The following is a 14,633-nucleotide window of genomic DNA, read 5'->3' as shown; positions in this document are numbered from 1 at the left end:
TTATGTTGAAGCCAAAACATATTCACTGAGCATCATCATGATATGACTTTGGCATCTCTGTGGCCATGATGGGGAAAATGAGAGGTTTTGGGGGGTCTAGCAATCTGAATCTAGTCACTCCCCCTTTAATTATCTCCCTGCAAGACCTGTTTACCCAAAATACTACTCCCATTTCAGAGAGGCCATAAACCATCCCTAGACGGAGTTATCAGTGCTGGCACCAGGCCAGGCCTTGAGATGTGGTCCCACTGCCCCCATCCCAGCACATGGGGCTTTTTGCAAAGCCCACGAAAGGTCCAGAAGTATAATCCATATTTGGGAGACAAAGAAACCAAAGGGGTATAAAGGGAAAGCTTCCTCCATATTGGGGGGCTCAGGATTTGGAGAGCACCTTTTTTCTGCCAAGGCCATTTGGATATTTATAACATCATTCCAGAGGCATACAAAATTATTAATTTAAAAATTAGCCTGCTATATTTGGTCAAACATTTAATTAACGCACCCCTAAGGCCTTGGCAGAGCCAACCAAATGATTTGTGGGTGGGCCTTATACTGCCAGCAGGCAGAAGATTCCTCACCCCTGATCTAGATGTTGCTGTGAAGGTATTTGTTTTTTTCGGTGTGATTAACATTTACAATCAATTGACTTTAAGTAATAGGCCTTATCACAGTAGTTGGAGGCCTTATGAGCAAAAATCAAGACACCTGAAGAAGATGGAATTCTGCCCTAAGATTGTAAGATAGGGATCCTAACTCAGTTTTTAGCTTGCCAGCCTGCACTGCAAATTTCAAATTCAAGTCTGCAACAACTCTTGTCTGAGTTTCTAAACAATTTCCCTATTTAGAACTTGCCAACCCTCACAATCACATAAGCTAATTTCTTCTGGAGAACCCCACTGCCACAAGTAGATATTTCCATCATCTATTTTTATCCCAATCCCCAAAGTTAGGTAATTGCCAAGACAATGTAAACATACATATCTACTGTATACTTCTCTCTTTACCTCCCCATAGTATATGGTACAAATTCCATCTTTAAAATTTATGGCATAATCCTAATATATACAAACTCTGGGTCATAACAACCAGTAACTACTGAGGCTCAACCAATCAGAAGTCAGTCCTGTAATCAGTGCAGGGCTGCCATGGCAACCCTGTGCTGACTGCTTCCTCTGCAAGCATGATGCCCCAGCACTGACTGCTGCTGGGGCTGTGAATCAGGGCCAGAGAGAGGCCTGAAAAGAAAAGCAGGGATTGATCCATTGCCTCTGAGGCCGCTTTTGATCAGCACTTGCCTCTCTCTTTCTCTCCCAGTCTGGCCAGCAGCCACACCTCCATTTTTCTCCACGCTTCCACCAGGGCTGCTGATCAGCCCCGCCTTTCTGATCAGGCCCCATTGATAGGCCCAGAGACGCTGACTGGCATAGGAACCAACCAATCAGAACCAAATGTGGGTGCTGTGAAGAACCAATGGCTGCCTAGGAGGCGGAGCTTCTGATGCTGACTGGCATAGACACCAACCAATCAGAGCCAAATGTGGGTGCTGTGGGGAACCAATGGCTGCCTAGGAGGTGGAGCTTTTGACATAGAAACCAACCAATCAGAACCAAATTGGCCAGCCAAGGAGGGCAGTTGGGGGTGAGATCAGGCCTACAGGGGAGGCCAGTTGGGGGCAAGATCAGGCCAGCAGGGGAGGGCAATTAGGGGTGATCAGCCTGGCAGGCAGAGGCAGTTAGGGGTGATCAGCCAGGCAGGCAGGTGAGCAGTTAGGAGCCAGAGGTCCCAGATTGTGAGAGGGATGTCCAATTGGAGAGGGTGCAGGCTGGGATGAGGAAACCCCCCCCCCTTTGTGCACAAATTTCATGCACCAGGCCTCTAGTATTGTAATAATTGATTTAGAAGTCTGTCTCTTATTCTATTCTGTGAATTATTTATGTGCAGAGGCTGTGTTATTCATTATTTCAGTTATTCATTATTTTCCAAGGCTAGAAATTGTCACTTAATAAATGCTCAATAAATGTCTGCCAAATGTTAGATGAGCAAAATTAACACTTAACTATATCAACTGGCATGTGGTAGAGATACAGGAGTAAGGAGGGATGGTGGTAGAGCAAGGAGGAAAAGAAAGGAAAGAGGGAGGAAGTGAGGGAGGAGGAAGGAAGGAAGGAAGGAAGGAAGGAAGGAAGGAAGGAAGGAAAGGAAGGAAGGAAGGAAAAAAGGAAGGAAGGAAGGAAGGAAGGAAGGAAGGAAGGAAGGAAGGAAGGAAGGAAGGAAGGAAGGAAGAGAGGGAGGGAGGGAAAAGAGGCAGTCTCCCTGAAGCTAAGACTCCACATGAGATGGTATTCAGCCAGCTTTCCCAAGCTCCCGGTGCAGTCTTAATCACCTCTCTCACAGCGACTTTGATAGCTCTGGCTAAGGAACTTGATACCTGCAAGCAATTAACTTTAATAAGCCAGCAGGTGTTTTCCTTAAAAGAATGCTGACGAGCCAATTTGCTGACAGCAGCTCTAGATTCTTTGGTTACTCAGCCATGGCTTCTACCTTTGCCCTTATGAACGCAGTCTGTGGTTGTGAGTAATGAATGAAAAGGTAGCCAGAGTGTGGTTCTTTAAACAGCGAGGCTGGTAATCAGCTTTAAGGCATGACCATGCATTACAAATAGTACCAAAAAGTCTTTTCAAGTTACAAATAAAAGCAAAACCCAACAAGTGGCAATAGCTCACATTGTCACAGCTCGTCATAGTTTCTGTAATGTTTGTTAAATAGAAATATACGGAAGTGCTTTGACCTGTATTGGCCTCCCCTTCCTTCCATTCTCTCTCTCCTCTCTCTCTCTCTCTCTCTCTCTCTCTCTCTCTCTCTCTCTCCCTCTCTCTCTCTCTTTCTCTCTCTTTCTGTACCTATTATTCCATTACCTAAAGCAGAATCCTGCAATGATTCTAAAAATGATTCTAAACTCCTCTTTCTCCCATATAAATAATTCCTAAATGTTTTAATTGCCTTATGTCTTTTTTTTCTCCTTATGTCTTTTAAATGCAGTAGAAGCCTAATGTCCTAATGTGTCTCCCTGTTGTTAGTTTCGGGCATCACCCATCCCACATCACTGCTTGTGTCCTCCTTCCAAAATGTAAATATTATTTCATTTTCATGTTCCCAATTTTTAGTAGTTTCCCACTGCTAATGGAAAATCTGGAGTCCAATCTTTCTCAAGACTCAAGTTTGTAGAGGCTATAATCACATTTTACTGAAAATAAACAGTGGATATGCCTTAATTGCCCAACAAATACGGTACATTGCCCATTATATATGAAACCCTGTGTGGTAACACATGTGTTTGTGTATGTAGTTACTTAAAGTCTATAATAAAGAGAATGTAAACTTGACCTCTCTTGTGAAGCCACAGCTGCGCGGACTTCAGTGCTCGCCACGGCCGATGAAAAGCCAAGGAAGGAGGAGTCAAGGCTGAGAACATCGATCATATAAATTTGAAGGTGGTGGGGCAGGATGGTCCTGGGGTGCAGGTTAAGATTAAGAGGTGCACACCCCTTAGTAAAGGAATGAAAGCCTATTGTGAACGACACGGTTTGACAATGAGGCAGATCAGATTCCAATTAGGCAGCTAATCAATGAAACAGACAGACCACACAGTTGGACATAGAGGATGAAGAGGATGAAGATACAACTGGTGTGTGCCAGCAGCAGACAGGAGGGAGCTCCTAAAAAGGGGACCTGCCACTTTACTCCAGAACTCTGTGCCTCCAGACCAAGAAGGCATTCTCAGTCAGAAAACTGCAATTTTGTTGCACCACACCCTGACCACTACAGTACAGTTTTTCTCTGTTCTTCTATCTTCCCCTTCCCCATGCCTTTACTGTACATAAAGAAACTGATGTGTGTGCATACGAATTTGCATTTTTAAACTAAATGGCCAGTGGTACGTTTTGATGGACATCACATGGAGATGGGGTGGAGAAAAATACTGGTTCTATAAAAATACCCCCTTTCTCCATTAGTAGCATGCTCATTCAGCTCTGATTTTACATTCCAGTAAGTTATTTTGCTCTCACTGTGTGTGTTTTGTTTGTTTGTTTATTTTTTAATCCTCACCTGAGGATACCTTTCCACTGATTTTTAGAGAGAGTGGGAGAGAGAGGGACAGACAGAGAGAAATAGCGATGTGAGAGAAACACATTGATTGGTTGCCTCCTGCACACGCCCCGACCATGGCCCAGGCTGGGGAGGAGCCTGCAACCAAGGTACATGCCCTGAACTGAAATCAAACCCGGGACCCCTTCAGTCCACAGGCCAAGGCTCTATCCACTGAGTCAAACCGGCTAGGGCTGCTCTCACTGTTTAATAAAGACAGAACAACATAAAAATCCTCCCTACCTCGTTTGATCGGAGAATTTTAATGTTGTTGTTTTTTTTTTCATTTATCATTGTAAAACCAAGGACAATTTTATAACATTTTTGTACATAGCTGTATATGTAAAGCAATCTGTCCTTAAGTAGAGATAAATTACTCTAAAAGAAATGAATCCTAGATAGTTTTCCCTTCAAGTCAAATGTCCCGTTGTTTAAATAAACATCTTGTTTGAAATGAAAAAAAAAAAAAAAAGTGAACTTCATGAGGGAAGAGATTTTCATTTTGTTCACTGATGTACTTCAAGGGTCTAAAATAGGGCTTGTCCCATAGCAAGCAGGCAGTCAATACATAGTTAAATAATACCATTCAAATAATTCTCTCTCTAACACATGGAACACTGAAATAACAAAATTAGTCTGTGTCTGATTCTACATCAGTAAATCTGCATTTCTTTCTATACACTACCTATAGAGTTCCACGATCCATGCTACCAGCCCCATTGGAAGCTTTAGTGTACCCAATCATTCAGTGTTCTCCATATACACTGTGCTCTCACCTACAACTGTTTACCTGCACCTTGACCTCTCCAGCTAATGTAGGTGTCTTGTTCACTTGAGGAATTTACTTTTCCTCCAATGTAAGTACTCCTAAACATTTTAAATGAATTGCATTTTCATGCAGGTCTGCCTTTGTGGTCAGATTCTAAGATCCTTCCGTGTAAAATCTATGCCTCTATATTAGTTGTTTCTATAGGGCAGTGCCTGGGGTGTTGATAGACAGATACGGAGCATTTGACTTGCATTAAGTGTATATCCGTCTATTGATCTCTATATCTGTTGTGCTTAGCATGACCCTTTCTTGATGCTGGCCATTTCTTCCAGCTCCATGATAGCCAGATATGTTACCTGAGACAAGCCACGTAACTCAGGTTATCATCTGATCATGCCTGTTCTGCTCTTCAGAAGCCAAAGATATTCAAATTATTTGAATATATTAATGAGCAAAACATTCTGTACCAAAGTCAGACTGCAGTAGGCACTCTTTGGTCCAGTATTCAGGCCCCTGTGTAGCAGCCTCAGCACCCAGGACATCCTTGCAAACACTTCAGCAAAGCTTCTCTGCCCAGAAATCGCAGAGGCCAGGGTAGCCAGCCCTCGGTGACCTTGGAGACTTTGCCGCAGTAGTGCCCGGTGATGCTCTGATGCGGTTTCTGGGCAACCGACTGTGGTGAGGGGAGGTCAGGTGGCCATATTTTGAGACTTTTTCCTGTGCCCATGTATACCTCCCCGGGGGTTTCCTGACGTGACAGAGACTTTGCTGTGGGAGAGGAGAAACATGTTCTTTGGCCGCGAGCACTAGTGTAATTAGATCTTAATCTTTAGACGTCCGCATTTTCACTCACACCCCAGGTAGGAATGTAAGCTCGGGCATTTAGAAAGCTTCCTCACAATGAAGGCCAAAGGAGCAGGTGAGACGAGAAGGGCAGAGGAGAAAAGAATCAAGTTCCCTGGTGGTAAAGTAGCTGCTAACATTCATACATGCATGAAGGCACATCTACGAACAAAAATGAAAGCTCTTTGAAGAACAGCCCTTGGCAAGCGTTAATTAAATGTTCACTCTGAGTTAGGGGGTGTCATCTTGATAGCAAAAGTATTGGAAAGACACTTCTCTTTCCTTATCTTGCCCTTACTTAAAAAAAAAAAGAGGGGGAGAGCCCTAGCTGGTTCGGCTCAGTGGATAGAGTGTTGTCCCTCAGACTGAAGGGGCCTGGGTTCAATCCTGGTCAAGGGCAAGTACTTCAGTTGCAGGCTCCATCCCAGGCCCTGGTTGGATGCACGCAGGAGGCAACCAATCAATGTGTCTCTCTCATATCGATGTCTCTCTCTCTCTGTCTCTCCCCATATCTTCCACTCTCTTTAAAACGCAATGGGAAAGACATACTTGGGTGAGGATTAACGAGAAAAAAAAGAAGAGGGGGGAAATAGAGCTCCTCACTATTAGGATTTTTTGGAAATAGAGATAAGTCGAGGGGCCATTCTGAAAGTGAGACAGTAAGGATAGTGATCTCCTGTGCCCCCGCCCTCCGTTCCTCTTGTCAGTCAACCACCACATGTGGTTGGCTTCCATGGCCTGCTTTATAAACTGCTGGAGAGCAAAGTCAAACTGCAGCTTGGGAAGAACAAGGACAGACCATCCTCTCACCTGCAGCAAGATGACAGGGCTGCTGCTGTGCAGGCTGGGCCGACCTCCAGGGCACACTGTGCGGCAGGCTGCCTTCACCAGGATGGGCATTCGGACATGGCCATCCTCGCCCCCAGCTGACCGAGGGAAACTAAAGTCAGGAACAGCACATTTCCTGGAAGGTGACTTAGGCACTTGGGTTATAGGTTAGGCAGTTTGATTTACAAAAAGTGATATATCTTTAGAGCAATGGTGTTTAAGGTGTGCCCTTCCATAATCCAGGTTATGCAAGATGACCCATAAGGATATGGAAGAAAATAATTAAACATATTTATATTTTCTTCCCATTAAAAAAAAGCTTTTTTTCTGTGTATGTTTTAAGATGTATATGACTTTGTTCACTTATGTGATTTATAAATAAAAACATCTATATTAGGGATTTATTCTCAATAGTATTTTTGTAGGCATGAAAATTTTTAAAAGTTTGGAAACCACTGTCATAAAGAAGGATCATGATTCCTTATCACATGCTCTGCTGAGAAAGCTGAGATACCTGTTCAAATTCAGGGAGGATCTAGAAGTTTCCTCCACCGGGATGTCTGGTAAGAATGATAAATATCTTGGATTGCTAGTGTAGAAATAAGTAAATAAAGCCAGAAGAGAACAAGGCAGGCTGCACGCACCTGTGTTCGCCCTTTCCAGAGACTCTCCATCCAAATGTGTGGTTCTAAAAGCTCCGACAGCAACAGTGAACTCCTGAGGGCACTTCTCTAGCTCTATCTTGTTTTAAGCCTTTACTCACAGGCACAATTGTGAATTTGAAAGGAATTTCAAGTGTCAGGAGAGCAATAAGGGTCATAAGGGATGGTGATGAGACCATGAAAACAGAAGGTGAAGACAGCAAGAGGCCTCTTCATCACTATTGTTAACAATAATGGCAACCAAGGAAATAATTACTACTTATTGAATCCCTAGTAAGTTCCGGCATTTTGCTAGTCACTTTTTCAGCAATACCATCTATTTTTACAATGACACTTCCATTTTAACAACTAAAATAAAAAGTTCCAAGACAATGAATATTGTACCAGGTACACTTTACCCCAAAGCCACTATTCTCCAGACGATGCCATGCTGTCTCAGAAGCATGGTCTTGAGTGACATTAGGAAACAGTGAGAGCAGACACATGTTGTAATACTTCAGGACATTATAATCTGATTAGGTTATGTTTATCAGCTATTTATTTTTTCTTTTCATTAAAATCATCAACTGTGGCCAATGTCTTTGTCAACAGGAAATTGGTGCAGGATTCCTAGGCCATCAAGTAGGAAGACCAGATTTCCCCTCAATTGCGAGTATCTATATATATATATATATCTATATATATCTATATATATATATATAAAAGCGTAATATACAAATGGTCGGACCATGGAACAACCGGTCAGCTATGACACGCACTGACCACCAGGGGGCAGACACTCAATGCAGGAGCTGCCCACAACCTGCAGGCCCCCATCGTGTGATCGGGGCCTGCAGGCCAACCTCTTGGTCCCTCCGTCCGGCTGGCAGGCTCCAATTACCCCATGGGGAAGAGAGACCCGGGCGTGGGTGGCGGTGGACGGGGTGGTGCCTGGGCCCCAGTCGCCCTGCTGGTTGCCCTACACACAGAGGGTGACCGGCGGTGGCAGCAGCAGTGCGGGACAAGGCTGGCGAGTGGGCAGGAACGGCCAACCTCTTGGTCCTTCCCCTTGGCTGTCAGGCTCCGATCGCCCAATGAGGAACCAGGAACCGGGGTTAGGTGGCGGCAGACAAGGGCGACACCGGGGCCTTGAGCACCCCACCAATTGCCCCACACACAGAGGATGACCGGCAGTGGTGGTGGCAGCAGGGGGCAGGGCCAGCTGCTGGCAGCTGGAGAAAATCAGCCCTGATCGCAGGCCAGGCCTAGGGACCCTACCTGCGCATGAATTTCGTGCGCTGGGCCTCTAGTAATTTCCATGTTAAGAAAAGTGTGACACCTACTGGGAGAGTCAGGCTCTATAGCTAAAAGTAATTCTCTCCATTACTAAAGAAAGCCAAGTTTATCTACCCATCCCCCCAAACACCCACACATCTTCAATATTTTCAAGTGTACTCCCCACCTGTATCGCCCTTTCCAGAGACTCTCCATCAAAATGTTTGGTTCTAAAAGCTCCGGCAGCAACAGTGAACTCCTGAGGGCACTTCTCTCTAGGTCTATTTTGATTTAAGCCTTTACTCATAAGCACAACCGTGAACTTGGAAGGAATTTCAAGTGTCAGGAAAGCAATAAGGGTCATATCTGTCCTGAGGGAAAAGTGTAGCCACTGAATAGCTCCAGACTTGGCATCAGTGTCCCTGTTCACACTGAGGGTAGTGTGACCCCAGCAAGGTCAAGGTCCCTTCTGTCTAGTCTGCTTTGAGTCCAGGTGATTTCTGAAGTCTTTTCTGCTCTACCATTCTAGGCTCTTTAGCCACTCCTGATTTTCATGAACTTACTTTTGTTCTGCTCCTGCCTAGCAAGAAAGAATAAAGAAAGCAGAGAGGAGGTCACAGAAATGGGCCAACCAAACAGACTCTTACTTTATAATTACTTGGATATAAAATCAGCTGATTTTTATTTATGAAGGGTGTGAGATATATACCATTTGATTAAAAAAACACACATGTTCTCATGATTTTTTTTGAAATTTGTTGAAGTTGTACTTTTATGACCATTAGGCAGATGCTGATGTTGCTATTTTCACTTTTTGTTGTTGCTTAAGTTCCATACATCACACAGCCCAAAGATCCCAAGATCTTGTTCTTGGAGTCACAAAGAAAGAAAGAACACAGAGTCTGTCAAAAATAGTCTCCTGTCTGAAGCCGTTCTCTAGCTTAAGAGCTTTTGGCTTAGCTACTTACCTCAAACCTACAGGGAAAAGTCGGAGCAGCTCTTTCTACTCTCAAATGGAATATTTGTGTGTGTGTCTCTTCAGAGCTACAAATCCCAGAGCCCCATGCGAACACTTCAATTTATCTTTGCAATATCAGTCCTCCCATGACACAGAAAAAAAAAAAAATTAGATGAGAAGCAGACTCCATGTGGGCACGTTGGCTTGTCAAGTGAACACACAGGGAGCATCTGATGTTTTTCCTCTCTCCGTTAAAAAATAATAATAAATAAAAATGCTTTGTGAGCAGATTGTTTTTTAAACTAACAAAGCTTTTGCCTGGGCTTTTCAGAACCCCCTCTTCCCTCAGTCCCACCACTGCCTTCATTCCCCTTTTCAGCTCCTATCCTATCCCATCCCATCTCAGCTCTTCCCCAGTTCTACTAAGGTGGCTTTACTGGTGAACTCCACCTGCATGTCCAGGACCATTCCAGGCTCCTGGCTAGTCCTCACTGGCTCAGCAAGCATCCTGACAAACTCAGTTAAAGAATCAGCAGGATTTAGAGTTAAGTGGTGTTTCAACTGAATCTGGGATTTACAGTGCCATCAGTGAGTTTCCATGAGCCCTTAGGATGCACTATGCTGGAAGTCTGCCATATGTTGGTCCAAGTTTTAGACCACAGTGTCTGTTATAGCAGGTAGTTGGTTAGTTAGATATTAACAAAAGGGAGGGGAGCAAACAGAACCAGGTGGATTAACTAGGAAAGGACAGTTTCACAGTCACTCCAGGCATCTGAGTGGGTAGGAAGTGCCATCTATGACTTGGGTAGCACCAAGCCTTGGCGACAGATGTGCAGATAGGGTATGAGGCACAGGGAAGTTAAGTAGCTTGCCCCAAATCAGCCTCAGGTGCCAGAGTGATGCAGCTCTGGGTCCTGACGACCTTCCTGGGACTGGCGGGCCCAAGTGTGGGCCTGCTGCCCCAGAATCTGGACTTCTCCCACAGCAAGACAAAACTAAGCCACCTGGTCATATATGAGGCATTGGACATGGAGTACCTGGGGGCAGTGAATGTAATCTACCAGCTGAATGCTGGGGAAGTGCCTTGTTGAGTGTGGCAGCCTTTTCAAGGGCGCTCAAATAAATCTTGCCACTGTGGATGAAAGGGGCCCACATACTCAACCTGACTAGCTCAGGGAAGGCCTGTGTGGTGGCCTTGAAAACTCAAGAGGCCTAAGTTACCATGAATGACAGTCTGAACTTAAAACTTTTTAACTAAAAGCAGTTTATGGTAGGTAGTCATGTCCTAGGCTAGAATCTTCCCTGACAAAGGTCAATCTTTACCTTAACTAAGCCTGTGTATTGTCTTTTGCATCTACAATAACATTCCTTTGGAACGTCAGGGTGACTCCCCCTTTTCCAAACCCTTCAGGGTACAACCAATGCACAGGATAGGAACCATAAATCCTCTCATTGATATAATGGTAATGGGTGACTGTTACTATCCTGTACCCACCGAGGTAAAGGAAGCATGAGTCTATCATTTCACTTTTATCCATGCCCAGAGATTCCCCCCCCTTTGCTTTCTCTCACCTCCCTAATCTGTCACCAAAGGATTTCATGTAACCCACTTGCATCATCTCTTTGGATTGTAATGTATAAAATAAGGTGCAAAATTGCCATTCTCAGGAGCATTATTTCAATCTCTTGAGATTTTGCTTCCCGGCAATTGTCAATAGTTTGGCTCACATAAACTCACAAAATTTTTTCACAGGTTTGAATGTTTCTTACAGTGACACTGCTATCCCTCAAATCTTCCAACACATGTGTCCTTGAAATTCCTTTCCCACGACACCATGGGAGAACCTATTTCCAGACTGGTCTTCCTCTGGTAATATATCCATCTTGACCCCTGCTTCGTAACCTGCCTACTGATTCTTGTTCTAGACCAGGTTTCTTTCTAGAATCGGGGCCTGCATTTAACCCAGTCCCTCTGGCTAGTCCTTGCCTGCTCCCAGAGTCCAGGGATGGAGTGGAGGAATCTGTACCCCACATCTAGATCATTGTCTAGAGGTCCTGGTACTAATAGACAGGTTTCATAAAACTGTACCATCTCTCCCCCATTTATAGCCTGGAATCTTTTCATGTGTTGTCTTACCCACTCTACTATACCACCTAGAAGAAATACTTGTTTCCCCCCTTGAACACAATGTCTCAAATTCTTATCAAGGCCACACTTTGAAGCTGCATTAGGATCCCTTATCCTGGGACAGTAACCTGTTACCCACATGTTTTGAGACTGAGTCCATATTCTCTGAGAAAAATTGTTCTTCCCTCTATTGTACTGACAAGAGTTTTCTATGTATATTTGAATCAGTAATAAATTCTGTTCCAAGTGCTACTTAAATTTAACTTAAGTATATTATTATTCTTTTAAACCAGGAATGGCATACTGAAAGCCTGATCTAGTCTACCAAAATACTTCTTTAGGAAATGAATTGTATTCCTTATATATCTAAGGAGCCACAGGTTCTACCATTCTCTATCGCATTGCATCTTGCTTTTTCATGCAAGGGTATTCTTACCAGCTTCTATTTTAAAGAAATTTATATTTTTAACCCTTTTTTGAGGCCTTCTGAAAGCTTCTCCTCTCCCACCTTACTACTTTCTTTTTTTTTTTTTTCACTCACTCTTCATGTTCTAAAATAGCTAAGCAGCTCGGCCAGTGTTGCTCAGTGGCTGAGAAATGGCCCATAAGTCAGAGGTCCCAGTTCAATTCCCCGTCCAGGCACATGCCCAGATTGCAGGCTCAATACCCAGTAGGGGGTGTGCAGGAAGCAGTGGATGGAGGTCTCTCTCCCATTGATGGTTCTATCTCTCTATCCCTCTCCCTTCCTCTCTCTCTCTAACATAAATAAATAAAAACATATTTAAAATAGCTAAGCAAATTTTCACCAGGCTCTATGTCACTCTTGGTGGAGTTGGTGAGGCACACATACTGCCCGTCTATATACTTCACTAGAGCTACATCTGAAGATGAGACCCACTGAATTCTAACCACTCACAGTCAATCCCCTTCCCTCCCCAGCCCATGGCCTAAATCAATATCTCACAAACTGCCTGAGGAACCATCCCGATTAATCCCATTAAGCCCTCTGTCCTTATTTACTTTAGCCAGAAGCTCAGGACTAATCAAGCTGTGCAGATCCTCTAATCTGATACAATTTCAACCCCCTCCTTAACCACTCACCAATCCTTCCAACATACCCTGTGGAAACCTTCAGCAAAATCTGAACATTCCCTTCAACATCTCGCTTTAAATGATTTCCCCTTAAAATAAAATAATCTACAAACCGCTCAAAGAGTAACAACTTTCTCTTCTGAACCCCTCAATCTATAGATTGGTGGCCTATAGGTGGGTGGGTTATATCCACTTCTTGTCACTTCCTGAATATTTATTTTTCTCTCTTCTCCAAACCCCCAAAGCTCCTTTGAATCTGGAACCATCATATTTTATTGCAATTACTTCTTCCTCTTACAGTCATTTACTATGTCGTCTCCCTCTGGACAGTGATCTTCCAGAGAGAAAGGATTGGACCTGATTTGCTCACTGCTGATTTTTCAGGCCTTAGATGAGTGTCTAACACAGATGATTAGTAAATATTCCTTGAATGAGTAAGTGAATAAAATCCATCCATTATACCTTTCTTTCTTATCTTGATCTCCTTAGTCAACATCCTTTTGTGTCAGAGGTACTAGTTCAGGCACAAAAGCTGGTAACTTGACCTCCTTGAACTCAGAATCCTCAAATAGGTGCTGGACAGGATCAGGCCATTCCTTGACCCCACAGCCAGTCACTTGTTGTAATCAGCTACCTATTACCTTGAAATTAGCTCCTTCAGTGTCTGAATTCCTGTTTCTTCTGTCTCTGTGCCCCCCCCCCCTCACTTTGATTTCTTTACCTCAAGCTAAATGTTCTCAGTGGTTTGTCCTCAGATGTTTTCTTCTCTATCTTTTCATTTTCTCCTTTGAGGACAGCATCAATTCCCATGAATGAAACATCAATCTGTGGTTTTAGACCCACACTTTATTTTATGTTCCGATCCTTCATGCTTAACTCCTTGGGACATATCTACACATATATCCCACTAATGTTTCAGATTGTATATATCTAAACTCAAGCTTACCATCTTCCTTCCTAACATTGTTACTTCTGTATGTTTATTTAAACCTGATAATAAAATCACTATACTCTTAGTCAACCATACTTGAAATTTCATACTTAATACTGTACTACACATTTGAAAGTTGCTAAGAGAGTAGATCTTAAAAGTTCTCATCACAAGAAAAAAAGTTTTTGTAACTATGTAAGATGATAGATGTTAACTAGACTTACTATGACCATCATTTTGCAATGTATACAAATATCAAATCATCATGTTGTGTACCTGAAAGTAATATAATGCTATATGCCAATTATACCTCAATTTAAAAAACAAATAGTTGGTTAATTACCCTGTAAGTAAAATTTTTGTTTCTAACAATATTACACTAGACTGTTAATCAATTTATTTTTTTCTCTAAGTGAGGAGAAATTTTGTCAATATTTTAATGATTCTTATACTGTCTATAATTAAAAATTCAAAGGACTTGGATTCTGTTCAAATAATTAGGTTTTTGGATTAATAATTTATAACTTAAAATGCTTTTTATTAAAATATTTTACACACACACACCAAAAAAAGGAATTGCACGGTCACCTTGAATTCCTCCTCCTTCCTTTCTTTCCCCAATATCCAACAGGTTATGTAATCTTACGCTATGACCCATATGTCTCTGCTGTCAACTTCTTTCCACTCTGCAATCACTCTTAACTAGGACATTTTTTTATCTCTTGATTGACTACCTTAATACCCATTCCTCTTCCTGAGAGAAATTGGTTTTCCTACAGTATATCTTTGATTCTGTCATTTCCCTCCCTCAAAAACGTTCGTAATGGCCCCATTACCTATAATATTCATTCCAAACTCCTGAGAAAGGGCCTCTACGAGTTAGTTTCAATATGGTTTTCTAGAATACTTTCTCACTCATTTTTCTTACATTTATTTTATTCTTCAGTTAAAGTAAGCCCTTCTATTTCTAGTTTAGGCTCTTAAATTTTCTCTTTTTGTACTGCTGCTCTTGTAATTGTTTT

General features: G+C 42.8%; 1 protein-coding gene and 1 pseudogene across 1 annotated transcript in view; one reads left to right on the top strand and one right to left on the bottom strand.

The window, feature by feature from the left end:
• CTNNA3 (catenin alpha 3) overlaps positions 1-14,633 on the bottom strand; it is a 1,343,669-nt gene that overhangs the window by 579,045 nt on the left and 749,991 nt on the right. The window lies entirely within an intron of this gene.
• LOC103289566 (small ubiquitin-related modifier 2-A-like) lies at positions 2,531-3,720 on the top strand (annotated as a pseudogene).

The sequence above is a fragment of the Eptesicus fuscus genome, chromosome 17 (assembly GCF_027574615.1).
Source record: "Eptesicus fuscus isolate TK198812 chromosome 17, DD_ASM_mEF_20220401, whole genome shotgun sequence".
Taxonomy (NCBI): Eukaryota; Metazoa; Chordata; class Mammalia; order Chiroptera; family Vespertilionidae; genus Eptesicus; species Eptesicus fuscus.
This window is presented reverse-complemented; position numbering and strand designations above follow the sequence as displayed.